Source organism: Dermacentor albipictus, chromosome 4 (genome assembly GCF_038994185.2).
Source record: "Dermacentor albipictus isolate Rhodes 1998 colony chromosome 4, USDA_Dalb.pri_finalv2, whole genome shotgun sequence".
NCBI lineage: Eukaryota > Metazoa > Arthropoda > Arachnida > Ixodida > Ixodidae > Dermacentor > Dermacentor albipictus.
In genome coordinates, this window is record NC_091824.1 from 76,879,912 (window position 1) to 76,892,919 (window position 13,008).

Consider the following 13,008-nt stretch of genomic DNA (forward strand, 5'->3'; position numbering starts at 1 on the left):
CGTTTGCTGCTCTATGTTTGCTGCGGGAGCAGCAGCAGCAGGTACGGAACGCACGGACAGGCAAACGGCAGGAGGGAAGCGCTGCTCGAAGCTGCTGGCTATGTTGGGGGTGGATGTAACCGCAAACCGTTCGTGACGACTGTTTAATTCATTCCGCGACAGCATTTGCCCACGCGGCCGGACATTGTGTGTGTGTGCGCGAACTTGCGGGCTTCGAGATAGGTCTGTCTGTCACGAAGCCCGGGTAGGTTTGTCTGCTAGGTTTGGAAGAAACCCGGTGCACCCCCCGCCGGCGCCATGCCCGATATGGAAATAAGTGACTCGGTGCCGTTCGGCGTCTTCTTATAGGAAATCGTACACCGACGGACCGCGCCTAAACCAGGGTAAGCCCCATTCATTGCCTTGTTTTCCTCGCGCTGCCGGCAACGGTTAGCGTCCCACAACTTCGGTTGGTAAACGTGCGTTGGCATAAGCGTAGAAACTCGGCTTTGCCTTGTGTTCCATAGAAAAATATGGCATCATCGCCGCCGAAGGTGTATGCAACGAATTGCGGTTCACGTTTGATGCGGTATGCCGTCACGGTGCCCGTGTTCAGGGACCTTGCGAAAGGGACTGGCAGTCGCACCGCCGCTGTTCATAACCTCGGAAAAAACGTATACCCTGAAGCAACTGTGAAGTGGAGCGCGCGTGCGTGACGCTGATGTCGCGAGCAGGTAAGGCGGACGCGGGGACCGAGTTGTCGTGAGAGCACGCTGCGTCTGACCTCGACGTCGATAAGGGGCAGAACCGCATCCTGCCCCCTCCACTCGGCATAGCGTGTCCCCTGGTCGGTGCAGTGCATCGTCGGAGGCCGCTTTGAAGGGGCTGGAGAGAACCCGATGTCTCTGCCGAAACTCGTTGGATCGTTTGTAACTGGAGGCGACGTAACGCGGACCGCTGGTTACACTGACCCAGTGGCCCAGCAAGTTCCGACACTATCGTGTTTCGAAGTTTTTATCGCTTGCCTCAGTTTGGCGTTTTGCGTTCTCTTGTCGTGTGACGAACTTCGGTTTGCTACACATGTGTTGTTAACGAAAGAAAAAAAAATATGTGTGCAAGAGGTTAAGCGCTATCGCGCGATGACTCCTCAGCTTTCCTTGTGTGTGTCGACCGGAGCACTTGCTCGCCTTGAGCATGCTATCATAACATGGCAGCGTATTAGTCATCTCTGTGCTTAGAACGCCGCTCGGGGATATCTGCGAAGAAAGCAACATGACCCGCTCCTTTGTTGATATGATACACTCGGAACACTGTGTCCGTGGTTCTACTGTTTCGTGCAGTCGTCTGTAGCGGTAAGTTTCACGGCTCTGACAAGTAGTGTATTGCTCGCTCGTACGATCGCCCGCACGCCCTGGTAATCTAGTTGGCGATGGTGAAATACAAGAAATCACTTTAGTGCGACTAAAAAAGCAGCTCTCCTGGTGCCCACTGGTATTTTGCGTGCGTTGAACCTCTGTAGGGGAAAAAGAAAGAAACGTTTGCAAGACAGGAATCGGTTTCTAGGGCAGTTGAAGCGCGCGCCGCCTGTGTGCATTGAAATGCGAAGATTTGAATTTACACCTGAAGGGCTGTTGCCCCCGTAAACAACCGGGCAGCGGAAGCATTTCTGCGGAAGCTTTGTGGTTTTGCTTGTATGTTTAGGCTTTGGGCTGCTGCGTTCGACGGGTTGGCGCTGACTTGTATCCGCAGAAGCAGGATGTTGACAAAAAAAGAAACCACTTATAGCGAATGCTTCGAGGGTAGTGTTTGTTCTTCGTTACGAGACGTGTTTATGAGCTGCTGCATTCTTTATTTTCCTTTCTTTCTTTCTTTTTCTTCAGGACGAGAAGTAATTTGTGCCCTCGGTTCCGTGAGCCCTTTCCCGTTTCTGAAGGCCTGTAGTCAAGCTGTAAACCGATTATTTTCATTATGGCTGGGTCGCGAAGAAAACGCGCCTAGAATAGTCATAATACGACCCTTGAACCTTCAGTGAATCTCGAGAAACTGTACGCCCAAGCGAAACATACTGCGTACACAGGCTTGCTATCGGCGTGGGGATTTTGCAACTGTTCGTTCAACTGAGAAGTTCGATGAAGTCGCATTCCTCTGTATTTCGGTATAATGATCAAGTGGGGAAGTAAGCATCGTGTTATTCTGCCCATCGAATACCGCTGATACGTTTCTTTTTCGGTATACAGTTGTTAAACGTGTAACGAGTCGACAACACACTTTCCCCTTTACCTACGGTTTGTCAAATGTCAGTTTACCTGGCGTTTGGTCGATGACCGCTACCCGTTGTTTTTTACGAACGTGATACTGACCAGCCGTGTGTTTCTAGCGCTCGTCACACCGTGACGGTCTTGCCTGCTGAATAATAATAATAATAATAACAACTTCGTTCAAGGCCAGCAGCTGTAGATGAGAATATATTATTAGCAGAGAAACAAATTCAAGCAGAAACTCCTCTGGTAGTTGCCTAAGTATGCGCAAGCATTGTGCCAGTTGCTCATCTCCACGCGGCCCGGTGTTATTATCGACCGTTATGAAACTTGATCCGACAAGTATAAACCCTTATCATCCCTCATCGGTCGTTATCAACCTTATCGAACGTTCGCTTATGTTCGATAGCGAACATGATAAGGCAGGTTTAATTAAAATAGAGTTCGTTACGGCGTTCGAACTCATGACCATTGTTGTGAAGGTGAAAATAACTAGTCACAGTTAAGGAACTCCAACCGTCAACCTTTGGTGGGAGTCGAACCCACGATCTTTGGTGTTAATGAAGGTTAATTGCAAAATCACCACTACATTTGCTGAGGGGGGTATGCAATGCTTTATTAATGGTTTGGATGCTTGTTCTGAGCTTGTTCTTTATTGAAACGTATGCTGTTCTGTGTGTCGTATAGGTGATTTCAATGAATGTATGCACAATTTGATTTACTTTGCTGAGCATTTGTAGCCTCTGCCTTACGTAGGTATGAGCCATTGCATTTCTTGTTTGCGTGTGTATGAGCCATTCATTGTCTTACGTGACGGACAAATTTCTCGTTGGGTAGGCATAGAAATGCTTACGCATTAAAAAAAAAAAACCCTTGAGTTTAGAATCTCGTTAAATAGTCTTAGACTGGTAAAGTGTTATTTCAGAACTCCATTTTAATTCATTTCGCGATAGATTTATATTACCAAAACGAAGTGAAAACCAAAGTTCCTGTTTCCTTCAATTTCGCGCCAAAATCGCATAGTGACGTCATAGATTTCATTTGTTTTCACGTGTGTGCCATTTTTGCTCAAGAAACATTTTCGAAACTTGCTAGATTTCATCTTATTGGTTCCTTTAGAATGCGATGTCCCTCCTACCGGTAAGCACTTGGCTAGACCCGACTAGATGGACTCCGTCAAAATCCGTGACGTCACAGCGGCATAGTGCATGAACTTGAATGCAGCGGCACCCCCCGTCTCATCTGGCCTACCAGGCTTCCTCCCGCAGTAAGAATGCCCGTTTTGCTTTTGCAGAAACGTAATTCACTTATATAGTTTAACTATTCTTAATCGTTCTTTAGTACCGCGCACTGTATGAAACGTTTGCTTTTCGGAAGGTATTCGAGCAGACACGACCGTCGCATGTTTAAGCGACCGTGCGCGCCTTTACGCTTGCATGCACGCTCCATGGCACGCGGTCGTGTGTTGTCGTTTGAGAGGCGAATGTCGTCGATACCGCACTTTCCGATAGCTTTCCCCACGCGTGGAGGTGGTTGCGTCGCCCGCAGTCGGGAAAATCGGGCGTGTGAAAAAGCAGTCGTGCAGTGCGTCACTTCCGCCTCGTTTCTCAACAGGTCGTTATATGGACATCCCTTATACACCGCAACTCGGATGGTCGCGATTTCACTGAAACTGAAGCCGCCTAGAATATAGTGACTGTTGAAGTGACACTAAAAATAAGCATTAAATTAGTTCAGACAGGCAAAGCAAGCCTTTAGAAGCTCTACTTGCATTAATTTCGCAGTGATAGCTAGATTATTAGAAGGCAAAATGGAGGTCAAAGCGAAAATGTTCGAGCTTCGCGGCGAAACCTCTGCGTGACGTCACAGATGTCAAAGTATGTATATTTAGTATTTCGGCCGTGCTGGCTGAGTAAATGTTTTTGAAACTCTCAAAACTGAGTCTTCGGCTTCTCTAGAGTGCACTGTAGTCTCTACGTAGTCCATGTTAACCGAAAAAAAAAACTAAACCCGAGCGTCGGTGCTGTAGAATCCATGACGTCACTATTTTTAATGAACTTCCTTCACATTGCCCCATCACGTAACCATTTCTTCTGTGATTCGGCGTCTGGAACATTGGGTCCTGTGTCCGCGAATTCGACCGCAGTCTTTCAAATGTAAGACGGATTTGCTGGTTACAAGCGCTGTTATCTTTCTGTGTCACCTCGCGTCTCGGCATCTTCGTTTCAGCCGATTCGAATTTCCGTATGTTAACTTACTTCGCTGGAATATGGTTTCACACCCAAGCGCCTGCTGCTCGTGTGCCACCGTACACGGTGCAAACTGCGACCGCCACACTTCATCGCAAATGGCTCCTGAAACACCCCTCCAATTTCACGTCATGTGACCTCAGTCTGTCGGTTTTCTAAACGACACATCTGCAGGGGGTGTTTTTCCCTCTAGCGTGTGCTAATGCGAAAGTATCGGAGACGAGTCTCGGGGGCAATTTTACGAGCCAAAGTTCCTCAAATAATTCTTTCTGTAGTTCAGTCTTTTTATACGGCCTGGATGGTTATCGCTGTTATACAGGTTGGTCTATAAATATCCGACTTGTCGTGGAGGAAACCTTCGTGTTTGTATTGTACATTACCGCAAAAAAGATCTGTGCACTTAGAATGTCCTGATATACATAGAAGAATGCGCCACATTGCAAACGTATAGACGAGAGACCCTTGCGCGTGCGTCTGAGATGTCACGGCGTTGGTCTTACCTTTGAAGAAAGCGAGCACGAAAAAAAAAGTATATATGTATGTACACACAAATTGGCGTCAGAGTCGTGCTTTCCGGAGTACGCAAGCACATGCGGAAGAACGACGGTTTCTCCAGAGAACGAGTTTGAAACGTGACAAGGTGCTCGCAATAAATCTTAACTAAATTTAGCACTTGCCCGTCGGAATGGCAATTCGCGAACCGCTAGGTCAATCGACCAAAGAAGAGCGATGTAGGCTACTACACTTACCTATACAGTTTCTGTCGTTGACATTTTTATAGGGGTAGTAGTTTGATTTACGTTCGAGCGTGGCGTGTAGGTTTGCGGCAGAGGGAAGGTTGTGACGTATGCATAGTCTTATTTACTATACATATGTATAGCTCATCGTTCCATTTGTGGAAGCAAGGCTCTACGTATTGGTATCGCTCGACCTACTTCCTTTAGTTGGCGACCTTTCTGGCACAGCTAGAGGGCTTTCTTCGCCATCTGTGCCGCGTGTTGGCGCCCATATTGGTGTTCCGAGCTGACGGTTCTTTTTTTTTTTCACTCAAAGTTAAAATCATTTTTCTTGGCCTTACTGCCTTATTGTCAAGACTAAAAACGCTGATGGCACAGCGTGCTGTTCTTCATGAAGTTACCTGGCGGGTTCTTGTGCTACTGTAATGACCTGGCTTCTCGACTGGTGAGTCTATAGGTGCTGCGCGGAGGCATCGTGAAAGCGGTTATATCTATCTATCTATCTATCTATATATATATATATATATATATATATATATATATATATATATATATATATATATATATATGTATGTATATATATATTCCTGGGCCTTCCTTAGCAATGCTGCGGTCATCGGCGCTTTCAGTCTATGGCTGTGCCCCATATAAAGTGATGTCGGGTAGCGTAATGTAATGGTGGCCGAACATATACACTAATGCATTTAAGCAACACGTGATCGTCTATTGCTATGCGTGTTCGTGCGCATTGCGCACGAATGTTTTTCTTCTTTTCAGTGCGAGCGTATTACGTATAGCTGACTCCTCTATGGGCTATATATGGCAGGAAGCGATTTAAAACACGACGTGCGCTGAAACGGGCGGGGACATGGCAAGCAGGTCAGCACTGTCGCTTCGAGCCGAAATGGGGGGAACATAACAAGTGCGTCGGGACTGTCGTTTCGACGACGGCGCTGCTGTTTTCCAGTTGCTTCCCAGTTGCGTGGTGGCGCAACCCACCGCCCCGTTCCAAAAGGGGACGCTCATAACATCCATCCATCCATCCATGCTATGCGCCGACTGGACCAAGTATATACACACGCACCACTTTGGAGCGCCTTTGAGAACGACGTCCATATATAGGACCTACATCTTCGCTTTCTCTGTTCGCGCGTGTAACGAAGAGAGGCTTGCTCTCGTTATTAGGCAACACCTCAATCGATGGCATTTTCGAGTCGGCCGCTTCGCAGCGTACCGGCGGCGTTGAAGAAGAGTCACGTATTCGTGCTACGTTTCGAGAATGATGAGCGTGCTGCAACTGTCGTAATAGCGGGTTGCAGTTTTTCCTCGTTAGAGCTTTCTTCTTTGTTTTTGTAATTTTTTCTCTCTCTTTAGCTCGAAGAGCTTGTCCTGTGCCGTATGTGGGTTTATGTATGAAGGCTGCGCAGGCCGTTCTCGCGTAGAAATTGCAGCGGCTTAGAAATCTTGCTGTGCGTGCTTTAGCCAACGCCTGTAACTTTCTGTCCGATGGAGTTCGTAGCATTATCGCATCTCTTGCAATTCTTTCGCGTCTGTAGCCCTCATTCTTGTAGGCGTAGCCACAATGGGTGGTCAATGTCCGCTGGGGATGCTGGAGCGGAACGCTTTGGTCGGCTCAAGGGGGCTTCAAGGGTTGGCTCTGTCTCCAGGTGATGGAAGGTCTCCGGAGACCTTCTCTCCCCGAGAAAGACAGCGGGGGGTGGGAACTGGCAATGAACTTAGCGAAATTGGTTCAAGTGTGCCCGAATAGCGCACGTCTGGACGGAAGTTCACTTTGGCTAGATTGCTTATAAGTGAGTTATAGTCAGTAGTCTGAACTATTGAAGCAAACGTGGCAGAGCTGCAGGGCTGCAGTGACTGTATAGTCGTCGCATTAGCAGCACCTAAATACACTACGCGTACACCTGATGGTTAGTGGGCATTGCTTTTGAGGCCCTGCTCGTCGCCTTTGAAATTCTTTCAGCACGCCGGGGTTTGGCTGCGGCCAGCCCCGTATCTCAGAGGTCATGCATGCCGAGGAGCCGCGCGTTCCGAGTCGTGCGTCACTTCCGGTGAGCGGCAACGATGGCGCTTTCTACGTCTAGTTTCGTTTGTCTCTCGTAATAATGCATTCTCTCGTGCGCTAATCGTAAACATTTCGTGCGGAGCCGGCAGCTCTATATTCTGCCCCATTTGAAACTGGTTCCTGCGTGGTCCAAAAGTTTGTTGCAGTTGTTGCGTCCGTTTGGTGCAGTGCCATTGCGGTGAACCCACGTGGCATTGTTTTCCGCCTGCCTCTGAGAGGGGCGCCACCTCCCCCCCCCCCAAAAAAAAAACAAAACAAAAACAAAAAAACACGATTTCAGTGCCGACGCGCGGCCCGCGCTCCGGCGCTCGCCAGCTGTGGGCTGAAACGGTGTCAACGCACCGAAGCCGAGTCACGCCGTGTCGTCTGCTTAAAGGCGCTTCCAGATTTGCCGCTGAGGCAACTATAATAGTGTGGTCGTGCGGCTCTCTCGAAATCGCGCTGACGGGCGTGTTAAGCTTTAATAACGGGCATATGCCATGTACGTACGACGTTAAATGTTCATAAAAGGAGCTTCCAAATAGCGTAACATACGTGTGAGCTGTGTCGGTCAGTCATAGCACGTAAGCGCGACTGTTGTGTCATTGTTTGCGCGACTGTTGAACGCAGAACTTGACAAAATGCGGTTTCATATACGAAGCAGAGCTTACAAATATCAATGGGGTGTACAATTGAGAGAACTACCTGAAAAAATTTATATATATGTAGTGGTGCAGCGGTGGCGTAGAGGTAGAACATCCGCCTCGCGTGCAAGAGGACCCTGGTTCGAATCCCGGCGCCGCGCAATTTTCCACGGGATAAAAAAAAAGAAATCAGCGTGTTGATAAAATTGCATAAACAGGCCTGGAGTGCGGCCTGATCCCGGTGACCAGAACCAGTAACACACTTCCTCACCAGAGCAGGATGGGCCGCCCTGGTGCAGTACTTGGCCAACAACCTCCTATATGAATACAACAATCAAACCCCGGCCCTCAGTCCCCAGCAGCTGCGAAGCAACTGACCACGGCGGCGGTCAGACCTGCAACGCAGCAGAGGGTGCTAAGAATTCCTGGTTCCGGAGAGGCCGCCATGTGAATCTGAACCTGGCAACGTTCAACGGTACAACGCTATCTAGTTAGACGAGTCTAGCAGTGCTATTCGAGGAATAGCACTGGAATAGCATTGGAATCTGAACCTGGCAACGTTTAACGCTAGAACGTTTTCTAGTGAGGCGAGTCTAGCAGTGCTATTGGAGGAATTGGAGGGCAGTAAATGGGATATAATAGGGCTTAGTGAAGTTAGGCGGACAAATGAAGCATATACAGTGCTAAAAAGCGGGCACGTCCTGTGCTACCGGGCCTAGCGGAGAGACGAGAACTAGGAGTCGGATTCCTGATTAATAAGGTTATAGCTGGTAACATACAGGAATTCTATAGCATTAACGAGAAAGTGGCAGGTCTTGTTGTGAAACTTAATAAGAGGTACAAATTGAAGATCGTACAGGTCTACGCCCCTACATCCAGTCATGATGACCAGGCAGTCGAAAGCTTATATGAAGACGTGGAATCGGCGATGGGTCAAGTCAAAACAAAATACACTACACTGATGGGCGACTTCAATGCCAAGGTAGGCAAGAAGCAAGCTGGAGACAAGTCTGTGGGGGAATATGGCATAGGCTCTAGGAATAGCAGGGGAGAGTTATTAGTAGAGTTTGCAGAACAGAATAATATGCGGATGATGAATACCTTCTTCCGCAAGCGGGATAGCCGAAAGTGGACGTGGAGGAGCCCGAATGGCGAGACTTGAAATGAAATAGACCTTATACTCTGCGCTAACCCTGGCATTATACAGGATGTGGATGTGCTCGGCAAAGTGCGCTGCAGTGACCATAGGATGCTAAAAACTCGAATTAGCCTAGACCTGAGGAGGTAACGGAAGAAACTGGTACATAAGAAGCCGATCAATGAGTTAGCGGTAAGAGGGAAAATAGAGGAATTCCGGATCAAGCTACACAACAGGTATTCGGCTTTAACTCAGGAAGAGGACCTTAGTGTTGAAGATATGAACGACAATCTTATGGGCATCATTAGGGAGTGTGCAATAGAAGTCGGTGGTAACTTCGTTAGACAGGAAACCAGTAAGCTATCGCAGGAGACGAAAGATCTGATCAAGAGATGCCAATGATGAAAGCCTCTAATCCTGCAGCTAGAATAGAACTCGCAGAACTTTCGAAGTTAATCAACAAGCGTAAGACAGCTGACATAAGGAAGTATAATATGGATGGAATTGAACATGCTCTCAGGAATGGAGGAAGCCTAAAAGCAGTGAAGAAGAGACTAGGAGTAGGCAAGAATCAGATGTATGTGTTATGCGACAAAGCCGGCAGTATCTAATATGGATGAGATAGTTCAAGTGGCTGAGGAATTATATAGACATCTGTACAATACCTGTGACACCCACGACAATAATGGAAGAGAGAATAGTCTAGAGGAATTTGAAATCTCACAAGTGACGCCGATTAACAGCAGGTAACAGCAGGTAACAGCAGATTTGTTGAAGGATGGTGGGCTGATTGTTCTAGAAACACTGGCCACCCTGTATACGCAATGCCCCATGACCCCGAGCGTACCGGAATCCTGGAAGAACGCTAACATAATCCTAATCCATAAGATAGGGGACGCCAAAGACTTGAAAAATTATAGACTGGTAAGTTTACTGTCCGTAGCCCACAAAGTATTTACTAAGGTGATTGGATAAGGCAGATTGGACGAAATGAAAGCAAGAAAATCCCAATAAAGAAAGGCGTCAGGCAGGGAGATACGATCTCTACAATGCTATTCACAGCATGTTTACAGGAGGTGTTCAAAGACCTGGATTAGAAAGAATTGGGGATAAGAGTTAATGGAGAATACCTTAGTAACTTGCGATTCGCTAATGATATTGCCTTGCTTAGTAACTCGGGGGACCAACTGCAATGCATGCTCACTGACCTGGAGAGGCAAAGCCAAAGGGTGGGTCTAAAAATTAATCTGCAGAAAACTAAAGTAATGTTTAACAGTCTCGGAAGAGAACAGCAGTTTACGATAGGTAGCGAGGCACTGGAAGTGGTAATGGAATACATCTACTTAGGACAGGTAGTGACTGCGGATCCGGATCATATGAGACTGAAATAATCAGAAGAATAAGAATGGGCTGGGGTGCGTTTGGCAGGCATTCTCAGATCATGAACAGTAGGTTGCCATTATCCCTCAAGAGAAAAGTGTATAACCGCTGTGTTTTACCGGTATTCACGTACGGTGCAGAAACCTGGAGGCTTACGAAAAGGGTTCTACTTAAATTGAGGACGACGCAGCGAGCTATGGAAATGAAGAATGATAGGTGTAACGTTAAGGGATAAGAAAAGAGCAGATTGGGTGAGGGAACAAACGCGAGTTAATGACATTTTAGTTGAAATCAAGAAAAAGAAATGGGCAGGACATGTAATGAGGAGACAAGATAACCGATGGTCATTAAGGATTACGGACTGGATTCCAAGGGAATGGAAGCGTAGCAGGGGACGGCAGAAAGTTAGGTGGGCGGATGAGATTAAGAAGTTTGCAACAACATGGCCACAATTAGTGCATGACCGGAGTTGTTGGAGTATAGGAGAGGCCTTTGCCCTGCAGTGTGCGTAACCAGGCTGATGATATATATATATATATTGGCCTAATTGTTGCCTTGGTATGGTGATGATTAACAAAATCGAGCTCCTGGGTCGCCCCTTTTCTCGTTTATATATGTATATATGTGTGCAGGAAAAACACGACGAACCTTTTGGAAGTCGTGTTTATGCATAGCGTTTTCGGCTGGTGGACCAGCCTTCGTCAGAGTACTGTACTCTGACGAAGGCACGCAGTACGTCAGGTACTGCGTGCTGAACTTTGAAGAAACCGCCTACATATAAATGTGTGTGTGTGTGTGTGTGTGTGTGTGTGTGTGTGTGTGTGTATATATATATATATATATATATATATAAACAGAGATATAACTTTTATGTAATACGTGTCCTAGTTGGAAGTTATTTTATTTTTATTTTCTTTAAATTTTTTTTCTTATAAGTAGCAGTATGAAGCAGTTCTGAAGTTTCTTTGCAGTAAGCTCGCCGTATTGGAGTTTAGGGGATTTCTTATTTTTTGTGTCATCCGGGGTTCTACAACGTGCACCCAAAGCACGCCGCACGAAATTTTTTTTTCTTTTTGTCATTCAGTCCTACATCAGAATGCGGCATCGAATCGAACCCTCGACGTCGCGCTCTGCAGCAGTACACACGCTATGTATAGACACCGCCGCGCCTGTCTCTGGTGATCGAGGCAGACCGGAGTTAAAATACTGAACGCGATTACATGCCGTAAGAATGTGTCCCTGAATGCGACATCGTTCGCAATGTGAGACCGAGCCGAAGTTGCACTTCGACCTGGCACATACTTGCTTATCCGGGCGGCAAGTGACGTCAGTTGTGCCGTCATTCGCTCACCGCGCTGAGGTCGCGCATTTCGTTAGTGCGTCGCACTTGAGGCGTGACAAGTCGTTTCAGCGGTTGACAGTGGCATCTACGGGTAGTTCTCGAAGCGCCCAAAAAAAGAAATCTCTTTTGTTTTGACTCTGCAGAGAGAGACAGAGAGAGAAAATTTTCGGAATGCAGAGAGGTTTGCCGGAGTAGACGTGTTCCCCTACATGCTACTCTGCAAGGGAAGTTAAGGGGAGAAAAGGCCCTGTTCGGCTCTCTAATAGTACATAACTTCTGTACAGTTAGGTGAAATGTCTCGGCCCTTTCGTGTGGGCTAGTGCGTGTGTTTGAAAGCTATATGGTGTTGGGCTGCTAAGAACGAGCTCGCGGGATGAAATCCCGGCCATGGCGACCGCATTTAGATGGGGGCGAAACGCGAGATCACCCCTGCACTTAGATTTAGGTGCACGTTAAAGAACCCCAGGGGGTCGAAATTTCCAGAGTCCTCCACTATACGGCGCGCCTCATATTCAGATTCGTGGTTTTGGCTCGTAAAACGCCATAATTAATTTCTTTTATTAAGGGAGTAACGCTAAAAGCGTCAGGACATGCCGTGGTAGCTCAGTAACTATGGCGTTGCTCTCGTGATCATGAGGTTGCGGGTTCCATTCCTAGCCGCGGCGGGCGCATTGCTATATGGGGTCACAATGCTCCCCCCCCCTCCTCTATAAAGAAATGCTGGTGTACCGTGAATTAGGTGCACGTTTGAAATCCCTGGGTGGTCAAAATTCATCTGCAGCCCACCATTAAATGCGGCGTCGCTCATAACCTACCGGGTAACTTGAGGACGTTAAACCTCACGACTTAAATCAATTCAGAGACGTCAACCAGACAAGTGTGCGGAAAAACCAGATACCACCGTGAACACCGCGGATACGCTTATTGAGGAGGAACGCTGTTATGCACGGTTCGTAAAGCTTCAGCTTGCTAAAATCCTTATTGCTAGTACGTATTTGAAATCACGACCATATAAAGCCAACAGGCAATAGAGCCAAGCAAAGCGTAGGGGTAATTGGCTGTACTCGAAATTGAAAATGTAGAAGATGATGAAGATAAATAAATTGGGATGAAAAAGATAACTTCTCGTCGGTGGGGACAGCACAGACAACCTTAGCGGTACGTGTGCAGTGCACTACCAATTGTGCTACAGTGACGGCCATCGATTCCGTGTCTCCTT

General features: G+C 47.4%; 1 protein-coding gene across 1 annotated transcript in view; it reads left to right on the forward strand.

Annotated features, from left to right (window-relative positions):
* Positions 1 to 13,008, forward strand: part of Spec2 (CDC42 small effector protein Spec2) — a 64,238-nt gene continuing 51,230 nt past the window's right edge. The window contains exon 1 of the mRNA XM_070537164.1: positions 1 to 383. The gene's annotated coding sequence lies outside the window, so the exon portion shown is untranslated. The remainder of the gene's footprint in view (positions 384 to 13,008) is intronic.